The sequence below is a fragment of the Mercenaria mercenaria genome, unplaced genomic scaffold (assembly GCF_021730395.1).
Source record: "Mercenaria mercenaria strain notata unplaced genomic scaffold, MADL_Memer_1 contig_3664, whole genome shotgun sequence".
NCBI classification, from domain to species: Eukaryota; Metazoa; Mollusca; class Bivalvia; order Venerida; family Veneridae; genus Mercenaria; species Mercenaria mercenaria.
Genome location: NW_026461825.1, coordinates 51211 through 62083, shown reverse-complemented (window position 1 = coordinate 62083; position 10873 = coordinate 51211).

The following is a 10873-nucleotide window of genomic DNA, read 5'->3' as shown; positions in this document are numbered from 1 at the left end:
AAAGGGCGGAAACTTTCATCGTTCTATGCCATCAAAATGCTTCAGAAACACCTTAAAATCCGCTTATTAAGAAATCTGCCGTTTGATAATTTTATATATATATTTCTAAGTCATTTGCTCAAACACTGAAAGAGTATTCCGTACCAACTGCCCGCCACACCCCACCTCGTTGTCATTTGATTTATGCGAAATCTAATATGGTGACCTATCAATTTTCTTTTTGTTTTAGATTAGGTTGACATAACCAAAGGTATGTGCAGGGTTTGATTAAATTCTATTATGTGAAACTCGATAAAATAGCAGAAGTACCAACTTAAAACTGGCAAAAATATGCAAAAATAGCCATTGGGTCTGCTGAACAAGTATTCCTTTCTTTACAAAATCATGTTCTTTTGATTTCTCTGAGCATGTTTCAAATAGATATATTGTTTCCCGTTATAAAAATGCTTAGATAATCAAATTTATGCTGATTATTGTACTTTACTGAAATATATTTTAGGATTACAGAAATTTTGAAAAATGTTTAAAAGTAGCACCATATCTAGGGGCAAATTATATTGAAACAAAGCTGGTGACCTAGTATTTTTATTTCAGTTTTCAATACATCATAACATGGTCTTTTAATACAAAACATTTTATCAAAATCTATTATTGAGAAAAAAAAAATACGAAACTGTAGCGAGCGTCTTTAAGAATATATGCATGCAGCTCGGCACATTGAGGTTTATTATTGCTCATTCATACATATATGCCATTATAGAATGCACATAGACGTTTCTAGTAAATAATATTATAAAGTGATTCTACTTTTAACTTATTAAATTATTTAATTTATCATTCAATGCCATGTCGTATTAAAATCTGACATCAGTAGGTAAAGAATATCGAATTTTTCTTCTTCTTTAAATAAGTTAAATGTGTAAGATGGTTTTACTGAAATTAATTCTTTGTGTCAGCTAACTATATATGATTTTAAGTAACAAACTTTGTTTTATTAATGAGTTTTAATATGATGTTCAGTGTACGTAAAACATGTTTCTTTATAGATTTACTAAGTAATACGTCGTTCAGCTAAGGAAGCAATTCATTGAACTGTGTTTGTGTATGCTTTAATTAACATTTTTCTTGTTTTGTTGCCATGTATACATATGTTTTTCAGTACATAACCATTTGTAAAACCAAAGTGATTGTGATATATTTTATTTCAATTATTGTTTTGAAGTTATATCTATGATGTTAAAAAATAAATTATAATTGTAAAATTAAGATGTGGTTACCTTCAATTATATGTGAATTGTGCTGCATGTTGTTGATAGCCGTATATATGTGGTGTTTTCTTTAATTATATACCTGCATAAACTACGTAAAAAGTATGGATTTTCAACTACCGACCATGAACAGACTCAGTCAAACCGAGCCTGCAACATTTTCGTTTTTGCCGTGTTGAGCGGCCTTTTGAGTTTCCACTTTTTCTATTTTGTAATTCTCATGGGATACGAACAGACAGAAAACATTTTCCGTATTGTACTATGTTGTAATCCAATTCCGTATTATGCATGTATCCAGACTTCTTTCATTAATATCCACGACCGGTTCTATAAATAATTCAAACAAAAAAAAATCAGACTAACGAAAAATGGTCGACGTAGCATATTTGGAAAATAAGTTACGTATAAATTTGGTTAGTGTATGTATTAAGAACACTTGACTTCCAAGGTCTGTAATTACTAAAGGGATCCATAAAGAAATGAAAAAGTAATGTCCAATATTGAAAATTGTGGTAAGTATTTGAATTTCAATGTGAAATGTCTAAACGTCAATGTGAATTACTTGCGACTAGGTGTATTATGTACAAGTTGCAAACAATCTTTAAGACTTCGTCATATGAAGAATTGCAGTGACAAAGTGGCAGGTGAAGTTACATCATTTTGGAAAGAACTCTGTATTAGGTTTTAAACTGTTGCAAGTTACTGTAATGGCAACGCTATTTATCCCCGCTGTTTTGTGCAGAATAACTACCCCTTGTCATCATTGCAGTCATACTTTTAAAACGTTTCTAACACGACCTTGTTGCTGGAAAATTGCTCTTGCTTTACGCCACTACTAGAAGCGTATGTAATCATGCCCAAAGTAATAGAGCATATAAATTTGTTACTGCAATTTCACGGGATTGCAAATTTCAGTTTTTGACATGTTTAGTTTGTTTCATCCCGAACCGTCTTTTCCGTTATGGCTGAAAAAAGATACGCATTGATTTGCATTTAAGTGACATATAGAAAAGAAACTGTTACGACTAAGTGAAAGAAAACATTTTCAGAAAATAAAAACGGTGAAAAGGTTCAACAAATATATTACTGAATCATTAGAAAAATGTGATTCCAGGACCCTCAATTTTTCCTTGAGGTTCGATAAATTCTTTCATGTCTCTTAGGCCAATTCGACGTGACGTTTGTATGGACACCGCCATCTTGATAAGGACGTGAAGCCATTTCTTAATGATTGTAAATCAATGAGGAAAAGTACAACTTTATTATATATATTTTTCAAGAAAATGAAAAACATGCCTTGAGATACTGACCTTTTTGTATATTATAAAGCTATTGTATTTATGCTATTTCTGGTAATTTAAAAGCAATTTTCATAATTATCTGAAGTCAGAAATAAGGTGGGACAGACTTAAAATGGAAGAGTTTCAATGTAAAATGTCACCTGAAACGTTGTTTTAGTAAATGCGTTTATGTCGCGGAGAACATACGCCTCGTCCGGGGATCGATCGAACTCGTCAAACACGTCAAAGATCCGTAGATCTCCGCTCTCACATTGAGCTAAGCGGACTGGCTTGAATTATGAATGGACGAATAGGTCGGAAATTTCACTTACGTTGAGAGATCTCATTGCTGTCTTGTTGGCTATATAAGCTGTAGCCAGTCATTTATTGACATGTTTGATTCTTTTAACGTTCATATATCTAAGATATGAAAGGAACATAGCGCATTGTCATTTATTTTAAATGCATAAAACGTGGGATAAGATACAATTTCTTAATCTGATAAACTCGATTGTACAAATGGGACAAGTAGATTAATAATTGTAAAAGAATTGCGATGATGTAAAATTATCATCTGATGCTTTGACAGAAAATTTTGATAATACCAGAAGCACGTCAAACAGCGATCAATTTTTGTTTCACTTTAAAGACACTGATTCTGGTATGGCAGGTATGTGGCCTATGGGGATGATAAGGCCTGCGTATTGGCGGTAAGGGCCAATACACAAAACTGAACCATTAAAAGACTTGCTTCTGCTTATCATCATAAGCTACTGTATAGCTACTGTGCAGTACATTGCAGGTGATATTTCTCACCTTTATAGCAAACCAGTTCTCACCTTTATAACGAGTTTAGAAAGCCTGATTAAATTAGGGCTAAACAAACAAAGTGATAAGATACAACAGTGTTTTTTATTATTTTTAAATAAACCAAGATTTTTTTTTACAATTATATCTCATCATTGCTGTATTTTTTATAAAAAGATATAAAAGAAAATGCATTCAGGAACCTTGTTTTTATGAATAATAAATTATGTGTATTTTGAACAACTTTCTCTCTTTATTGCTTGATTTTATTATGAATAAAAGAAACTGTATTTAGGCCACACAATGGGAATTATATGTATTTCCAAATCACAGTTCTTATACTAGAATCAGAATTATCTGCAATTAATGCAGTTTTCTTATAAGTCAGTTCACATAACACATTTCACATTGTGTCACTAGAAAGGTGATGAAAAGTGTGATATGTGGACTTTGATTTCAACAACAACAACAACAAAGTGTAGGCCATGATAAGAAGCGCTTTCTGTGGTGTGGCCCGAATGCATTTTTAATATTAAAAAATCTTTCTGTCCATATTCCTTTTTTATTTATTAAAAAATGCAACTGAACGTTTCTTTAATTTCTAATAAAATCCAGCAATGATCAATATTTCTGGTTTTATTTTGTTACTTAGATAAAAATATTATAACAATTGAATAAAAAGCTTGTCATTTCTCTTATTAAGTTTTAAATAATTATTTCATTTTTATTGAAAAGGTAGACATTACGTTTGTAGATCAAGTGTTGTAAAATTTCTAGAACTAATGCAGTCTGTAAATTACAAAGTTGTATTTAAACTATGTAAGTTTATAAATGAAGCATTTGCAATTAGACAAGGTATTATAAATAGTCATAATTAGACATGTATTTACTGCCAATTTTCCCTAACCATCATTTACATGCCCCACTTTCATAAGCTATTATAAGCCATAATAGCATGTAACCTTAGGATTATATTGTACTGTTGTTCCTTTTCATATGATAATATATGTGATGTCCGTAGTCCATCCTCATGTACATGTTTATATCTAGAACTAATATATATGTTGTTGTATGTAGTTTTCCATGTCCTTGTACATATTTGTCATGTTTGTATGTTACGTTTAGCAAATTATTGTATCACGTAACAAGAAACGTTTATATGTTTACGTCACTTAATAAAGAATCTTGAATCTTTGAATCTTGAATATAATTTAATTGGTCAGCACATTACTCAACATGACTGAGAAATCAAAATTTAGTATATTTTCAATTAAAATAAGTTTGTGTAAATTCTGAAAAAAAACAACAATAAACAACAATAATAACAACAACAAAAAAACTGCATTTCAATCAATAAAATGCAAAACACAGGAAATAACCAATTTATCTGTACATATCAATAAAATCTATGATCCTCTGACAAGAATTAGACTACATGTCAAGTTACAGGGGTTATATGGACCCGTATCAGACTGGACCAGACAGGATCTTGTTTATTGGAGATTAAGGTGGCTGGTATTTTGGCTGGTGGGGTCACTTATATAGGAGATTTTCTTTGCCTTTAATAAAATAATGGACGGTATATGTTTAACGTTGTCTAAGAGAACCGTAAAGAATAAATCACATTTCTATCCAGAGTAAATTAGGCCAATAGGAGAAAATCAGTTCGATGATGAATGCGATTCGAAAAGAGCAATTGTATGCCGATCTGAATAAGTTTACATGCAACCGAAATGAAAAGATAAGAATGGAAATGTAAACCAAGAGCGGAATGTAAAAGAATTAATAGACATGAAAAAACATATATAGGAATATTGACACGAACAAATTGACTGAGGCTAGGTTCGAATATGCTTAACTTTATTGGCATGGAATCCCGGTGCGACATGCTATTTGCTATTTTCTATTTGCTTCATGCGTTTTGCTTTTTGCATTTATGTTTTGCCTCTTGCGTTTTGCTAATTGTCTTTTGCTAGTTTGCTTTTTAAAAAATATATGCCTATATCTATAAGTAATAAAAACTGTAAAAAGATCCTTTGGAAGCAAAGAATGCAACGAAGGATAATAACAGCAGACTCGGTTTGATTGTGTCTATTCATGAGAGGTAATGAAATGTGCAACACCTCTCACGCCCCCTAGCACCGGCTTCAACCGAACACAAGAAATCAACGTAAAGCATCCTTAAAAATATATATTTGGTAGTATTTTAAATTTCTATAGCAGTGAGATCGGTTGCATTTTACGAAATCCCTATATAATATGTTTTATTCTTTTAGCGTTTTGACTTTATGGTATTTTTGCGTCTTGATTCTTGCTGTTTCTTTTTACTGTTGTGTATCGTACTTTGCTTCATGGTTTTTGCTTTTTGTGTGTTGCTTTTTGCATTTTTGGTGTAGTATAACATGCAATACCGGTGCAAAAAGTAAATCGCAAATGGCTTAAAGCAAAACGCAAAAAGCAAAAAGCATGCCGCACCGGGATTCCATAGTATTGGCGATCATTGAAAGATGCGAGTTGTAACAATAAAACAATTTTTCGGAATATTACAAATCTGTTATAAATCCAAAAGGTCGCTTTTGGTCATTCTCATCCATCAGAGGTCCGCCAAAATCCCGTTCAGCCGGGGAACCACGGTAGAACTCTAGTATGCGAGAATGCTTTTGGTTGGTGGATTAGAACAATCTTACTTAAGAACTTGGTCTTCTAACCAAAGATCTGAGGATGACTCATTCACATTCATCTTTCTGTATATTTGGATTTCCGATATTGCTATTTTTAGCACTTATTATGCAATTTCATCGATTGTTTAATACATAATTATGTACAGGTTAATTATCTGAAATTTGGTCAGAAGGTTACATCATTCCTACACATAAGGGAGGTGCTAAAGTAATGGCCCTGCGAATCAATCTAAGTCAGTTGAAGGAACCTTTAACACGCATTTTAGATAAAAGTTTAAATGGCTGGGCCGAGAAATAGGTCTTATATATATTGAAGCTCAGGCGGGTTTTTGAAAACGAATGAGTAATGTTGATAATTTGTTTATTGAATCACTAGACTTCACAATGCGTAACTTTATTCTCAATCGTTTTGTAAACGGTCCTGACAAGAAAACTACACCAAAGACATATATAAACAATCATATCAATTCACAAATAGTCCCATTACTGAGTGAATTCAGTTAGCAGTGCATCTAAACCGTTTCAGACGATTTGCAGTACAACTGTCAAAATCGTCTGGGTCGCGATTTTTTTTAATAAATATTTCTTTCACTTCTAAACCCGTTTCATTATTTTGCTCCTTAATGACTCATGAGCTGTCAACATGCTTTTGGAAAACATCACTAAGTTAAAATAATCACAAATCCTATTACAAATAAAAATGAAATGAAATATAGTTTGATTTATCTTTTGACTGAAGTACTTTATTAAGTCATAGAAAACATTAGTATTGATCAATCGTTATCAAATCCAGTGTTTTAAAATTTATTCTCTAGAAAATTTAAACGTTCATATAAGTAGATTAGATATTGTACTAGAGACCAAACAATAATAATAATTTTACCCTACCTTGCATTTATCTATGCACATGTATGACACAAGTTAAAAGGGTCAATGAAGTAATTGTATGGTTTAAACATAGTGATAAGTCATTTCATTGTAATGTCACTTTTCATACTAAATACTGAAGAGTTATTTCTTGTTTTATATGTGATATTTGATTTGGTACAAATGACATTATATCTAATCTTTTGCTTAAAAATAGGATCTGAATTATTTTATTAGACTTAAAATATTTTGATGCCATACACTACGCATATATTTGACATTTTTTTAATTATTCCCGGCGTAATAATCAAGATTTATTTCACACCTATATATTTTCAACCAATTGGAAGCTTTTCTTTATCGCATGACAATACAGTAGAAACCAATAATGTACTGTGTGATGTAAAATGCATTTACATTTTCTTAAGTATATATAACAACATCTGAATTCTACAGTCCACAAACTCCATGTTTTTTTCATATTGGACAGAACAGAACAGAACAGAATATCTATTTTGACTTAAGCATATACAGCTTATCGTCCATACATGAAAATATATTACAATGGCATGCACATGAAAAGGGCAAAATATCTAAGTTTACATCGAAGGCACATATCATACACTTTATCCATCAACATTAATCAGGTCATTTCTTATATTAAGTGCTTTTATAATAAAAATTGATAGCCTATACAATAGTTTACGATTGCTACTTTTTAAAAGCTCAACAAACTTGAACATATTTAGTCGATTTCTGTAATAGGCAGGAATGTATGATTTTCGCAATTCTTTGTATGAGTTACATATACACACAAAGTGATATTCGTCCTCTATATCGTTCTTATCGCATAAAACACATTTTCGCTCACTTCTTATCTGGTTTCTGTGTCTACTTCGCTCTATGGCCAAACAGTGGGATGAAAGTCTAAGTTTGTCCAAAGCATTTCTGGATTTACTACTGTCAATTGTTTGTAGGTATTCGGACATCTCAAAAGTTTGTTTTATTTCCTTGTATAACAACAATGACGTTGAAGTGTTTACTGCTTCTCTCCATTGACCTATATAAATGTCTTTAAGCCTCATTTTAAACTGTGTGATAAAACATCCTATATTTGTAACCGATGTACGAAAAGTCCATACATCACTGAACCCTGTCTGTTGTAACATAAACTTGACATCTGATAGCCAATCATTTACTATTTCGTGTGATTCAAATAGATCATTATAAACAGAATATGAAATACAATTTGTATTATGACAGTTTAACAACTTGAACCAATATTTTATTATTTTCACTTTTCTATCCAAGATTAATGGAAAACGACCAGTCTTGCCATATAGTGCATAACTGTTTGTATTCATTTTAACATTCAATGTCCACTTCAAATATTTTCTGTGAAGCCGTTCCAGTTTGTCTGCTTGAGAAAACCCCCAGAGTTCAGAGCAATCTGACATTTTAGACGTTAGATATGCATCAAACAGATTAAAATTGATATGTAGAGGAATCTGCATGTCCCTGGTAATGCTTCTTAATGAAAACATCGATTTAAGAGCTTTATCTGCTAGTGCCTCTATTCCTTCGTGAAATGAGCCATCACTACTAAGTACAAAACCAAGATAGTTAAAGCTGTCAACAATATCAATGTCTTGTCCGTTATATGTCCATGACAGGTTTCTTGATAACGGACCGCCCTTTCGAAATACCATATTTTTTGTCTTCTCGGCGTTAACTGTTAAGCCCCACCTTTTACAATACGCCTCTAATTGGTTTAAGTTAGCTTGTAGTCCTTCTGGGGTTTCGCTCAGCAATACACTGTCGTCCGCGAAAAGGATTCAATAAATTGATAATTGATCTAACGTAATTCCACAATCGATATTTTCTTGTAAGCATATTTCAAGATCATTCACGAAGTGGCAAAATAATAGTGGCGAAGTTAGCTCCCCTTGAAATAATCCGAGATCAATTTTAAAGAAGTCCAATATATTATTTACGTGCTTTACACACGATCTTACATCGCTATACATAGATCTTAACAATTTAAGTATTTTCCCATCAAATCCTTCTTTTATCAGTTTATACCAGAGAGGCCATTTCTATATATCGTGTCGAAACACTTTTGGTAGTCAACAAAGGCTGCGTATACATTTTTATTTTGTGAAGTATATATCTTTATAAGGGTTGATAAAACGAAGACAGCGTCTGTTGTGCTATGGCCCGACTTAAAGCCGAACTGGGCGTCGGATAATTTGTCGTTGCTTTTACTCCATGATTTGATTCTCTCATTCAATATTCCAGTAAATATTTTACCGAGACAGTTTAAAAGTGTTATTCCTCTATAATTATCTGTGTTATTAGACGGTTGTTTTTTAAGAGTCGGTACAATTAGTCCCTCCGACCATTGGCGCGGAAATTCACCAACGTCTAGTTATTTGTTAAACAAAAATAACAATGGCTCAATAAGTATATCAATACACTCTATGAAATATTCATTTATCATATTGTCTAATCCAGCAGCTTTATTTCGATTTAGCTTTTTTACTATTTTACGTATTTCTGTCTCCGTAACAGGCACATCTAATTCCTCGAATGTACTTTCTTGTACACTACTATCAAAATCCTTTAGAAAGTCGTCTACTTCTTCGTTATTTTCAAACTGTGTGGTAGCAAGAGATTTAAAATGCTCAAATAAGTCGTTTAATGTAACACTCTCATCCACTGATTTATTTCCATTTTTAAACATTTTCCAAAATTCCCTTGGCGTTTTACGGCGCATTTCATTCATGCTTTTTCTCTTTTAAATATTATATAATGTCTTGGTTTTTCGTACAAAAAATTTGTAGTCTGTTTTAAGTCGCTGAAAACACTCAAAATTGTCTATACTTCGTTCACAATTGTACCTTTCAAGGGCCTCCCGATATCGTTTTCTTTTATTTTCGCATTCTACGTTAAACCATTTTTTACACTCCGATCTTTCACTATCGAGAAAAGTAACCGTTTTCCTTTTAAATGTTTTTTTTAAACAATACGCCTGCTTTTGAATCAATATAGTCTGTAGACAAAGTAACTGCCATGCTAAGCTTTTCCCTATTTCGTACATCATTATTTTTCATAGAGTCTATTAGATTCCTCATTCCGTTTGCCAGTTCCGCCTTAAAATTATCCTTAACGCTATTGTCCCATTTATAAAATGTCCTTGCTTGATATTTACTCATACTTTTATGCGTTCCAGTTTTTATTTTAAACGTTATTGGGGAATGATTTGAGTATTCGTTATATTTATGTATTTTAAAATCCTTAATACATTCAAAATTGTTGTAATCAGTTACTACATAGTCAATCACACTTTCCCCGTTATGCGTGTAGCAGGTAAACTTTCCCATATCGTCATCACTCGCCGTTCACCCATTTAAAATGCATATATTTAATGACTTACACATATCTAATAAATAATCACCGTATCTATTACTACGTGTATCCATCGAAATTCTCCTATTTGGAATATTGTTTAATGACTCGGCAAATTCCATGTGCGTTAAAGTCTCATGCTCAATAAAATCAAGCTTCTGGCCGACCCGGCAGTTAAGGTCACCTATCCATAAAGATCGACCTAATTGTGAGTACTGATCTATCTCGTCTTCGAGTTTGTTAAACACATCAACACTGTATACATCATATGCTGGCGACCCTTCCGGGGGTATATAAGTCGCTGCTATATACCAGTCCATATCAATTTCAAAAAACTGTTTATCTAGCTTAATCCATACTATGCAGTCAGTATCATTTCGTATCAATTTGACGCCTTTTCTTACGTTGTCTTTAATATAAATAATAATAATTTCTACTGGTGAATGTTTCATACAGACAAATTATAATGATCGTATTTTAAAATGAAATCTGTAAATTCCTCGCTAGATCGTTTTGCTTTAGTTAAGCCTTCCACATTCCATGATAGTACCTTAATGCCACT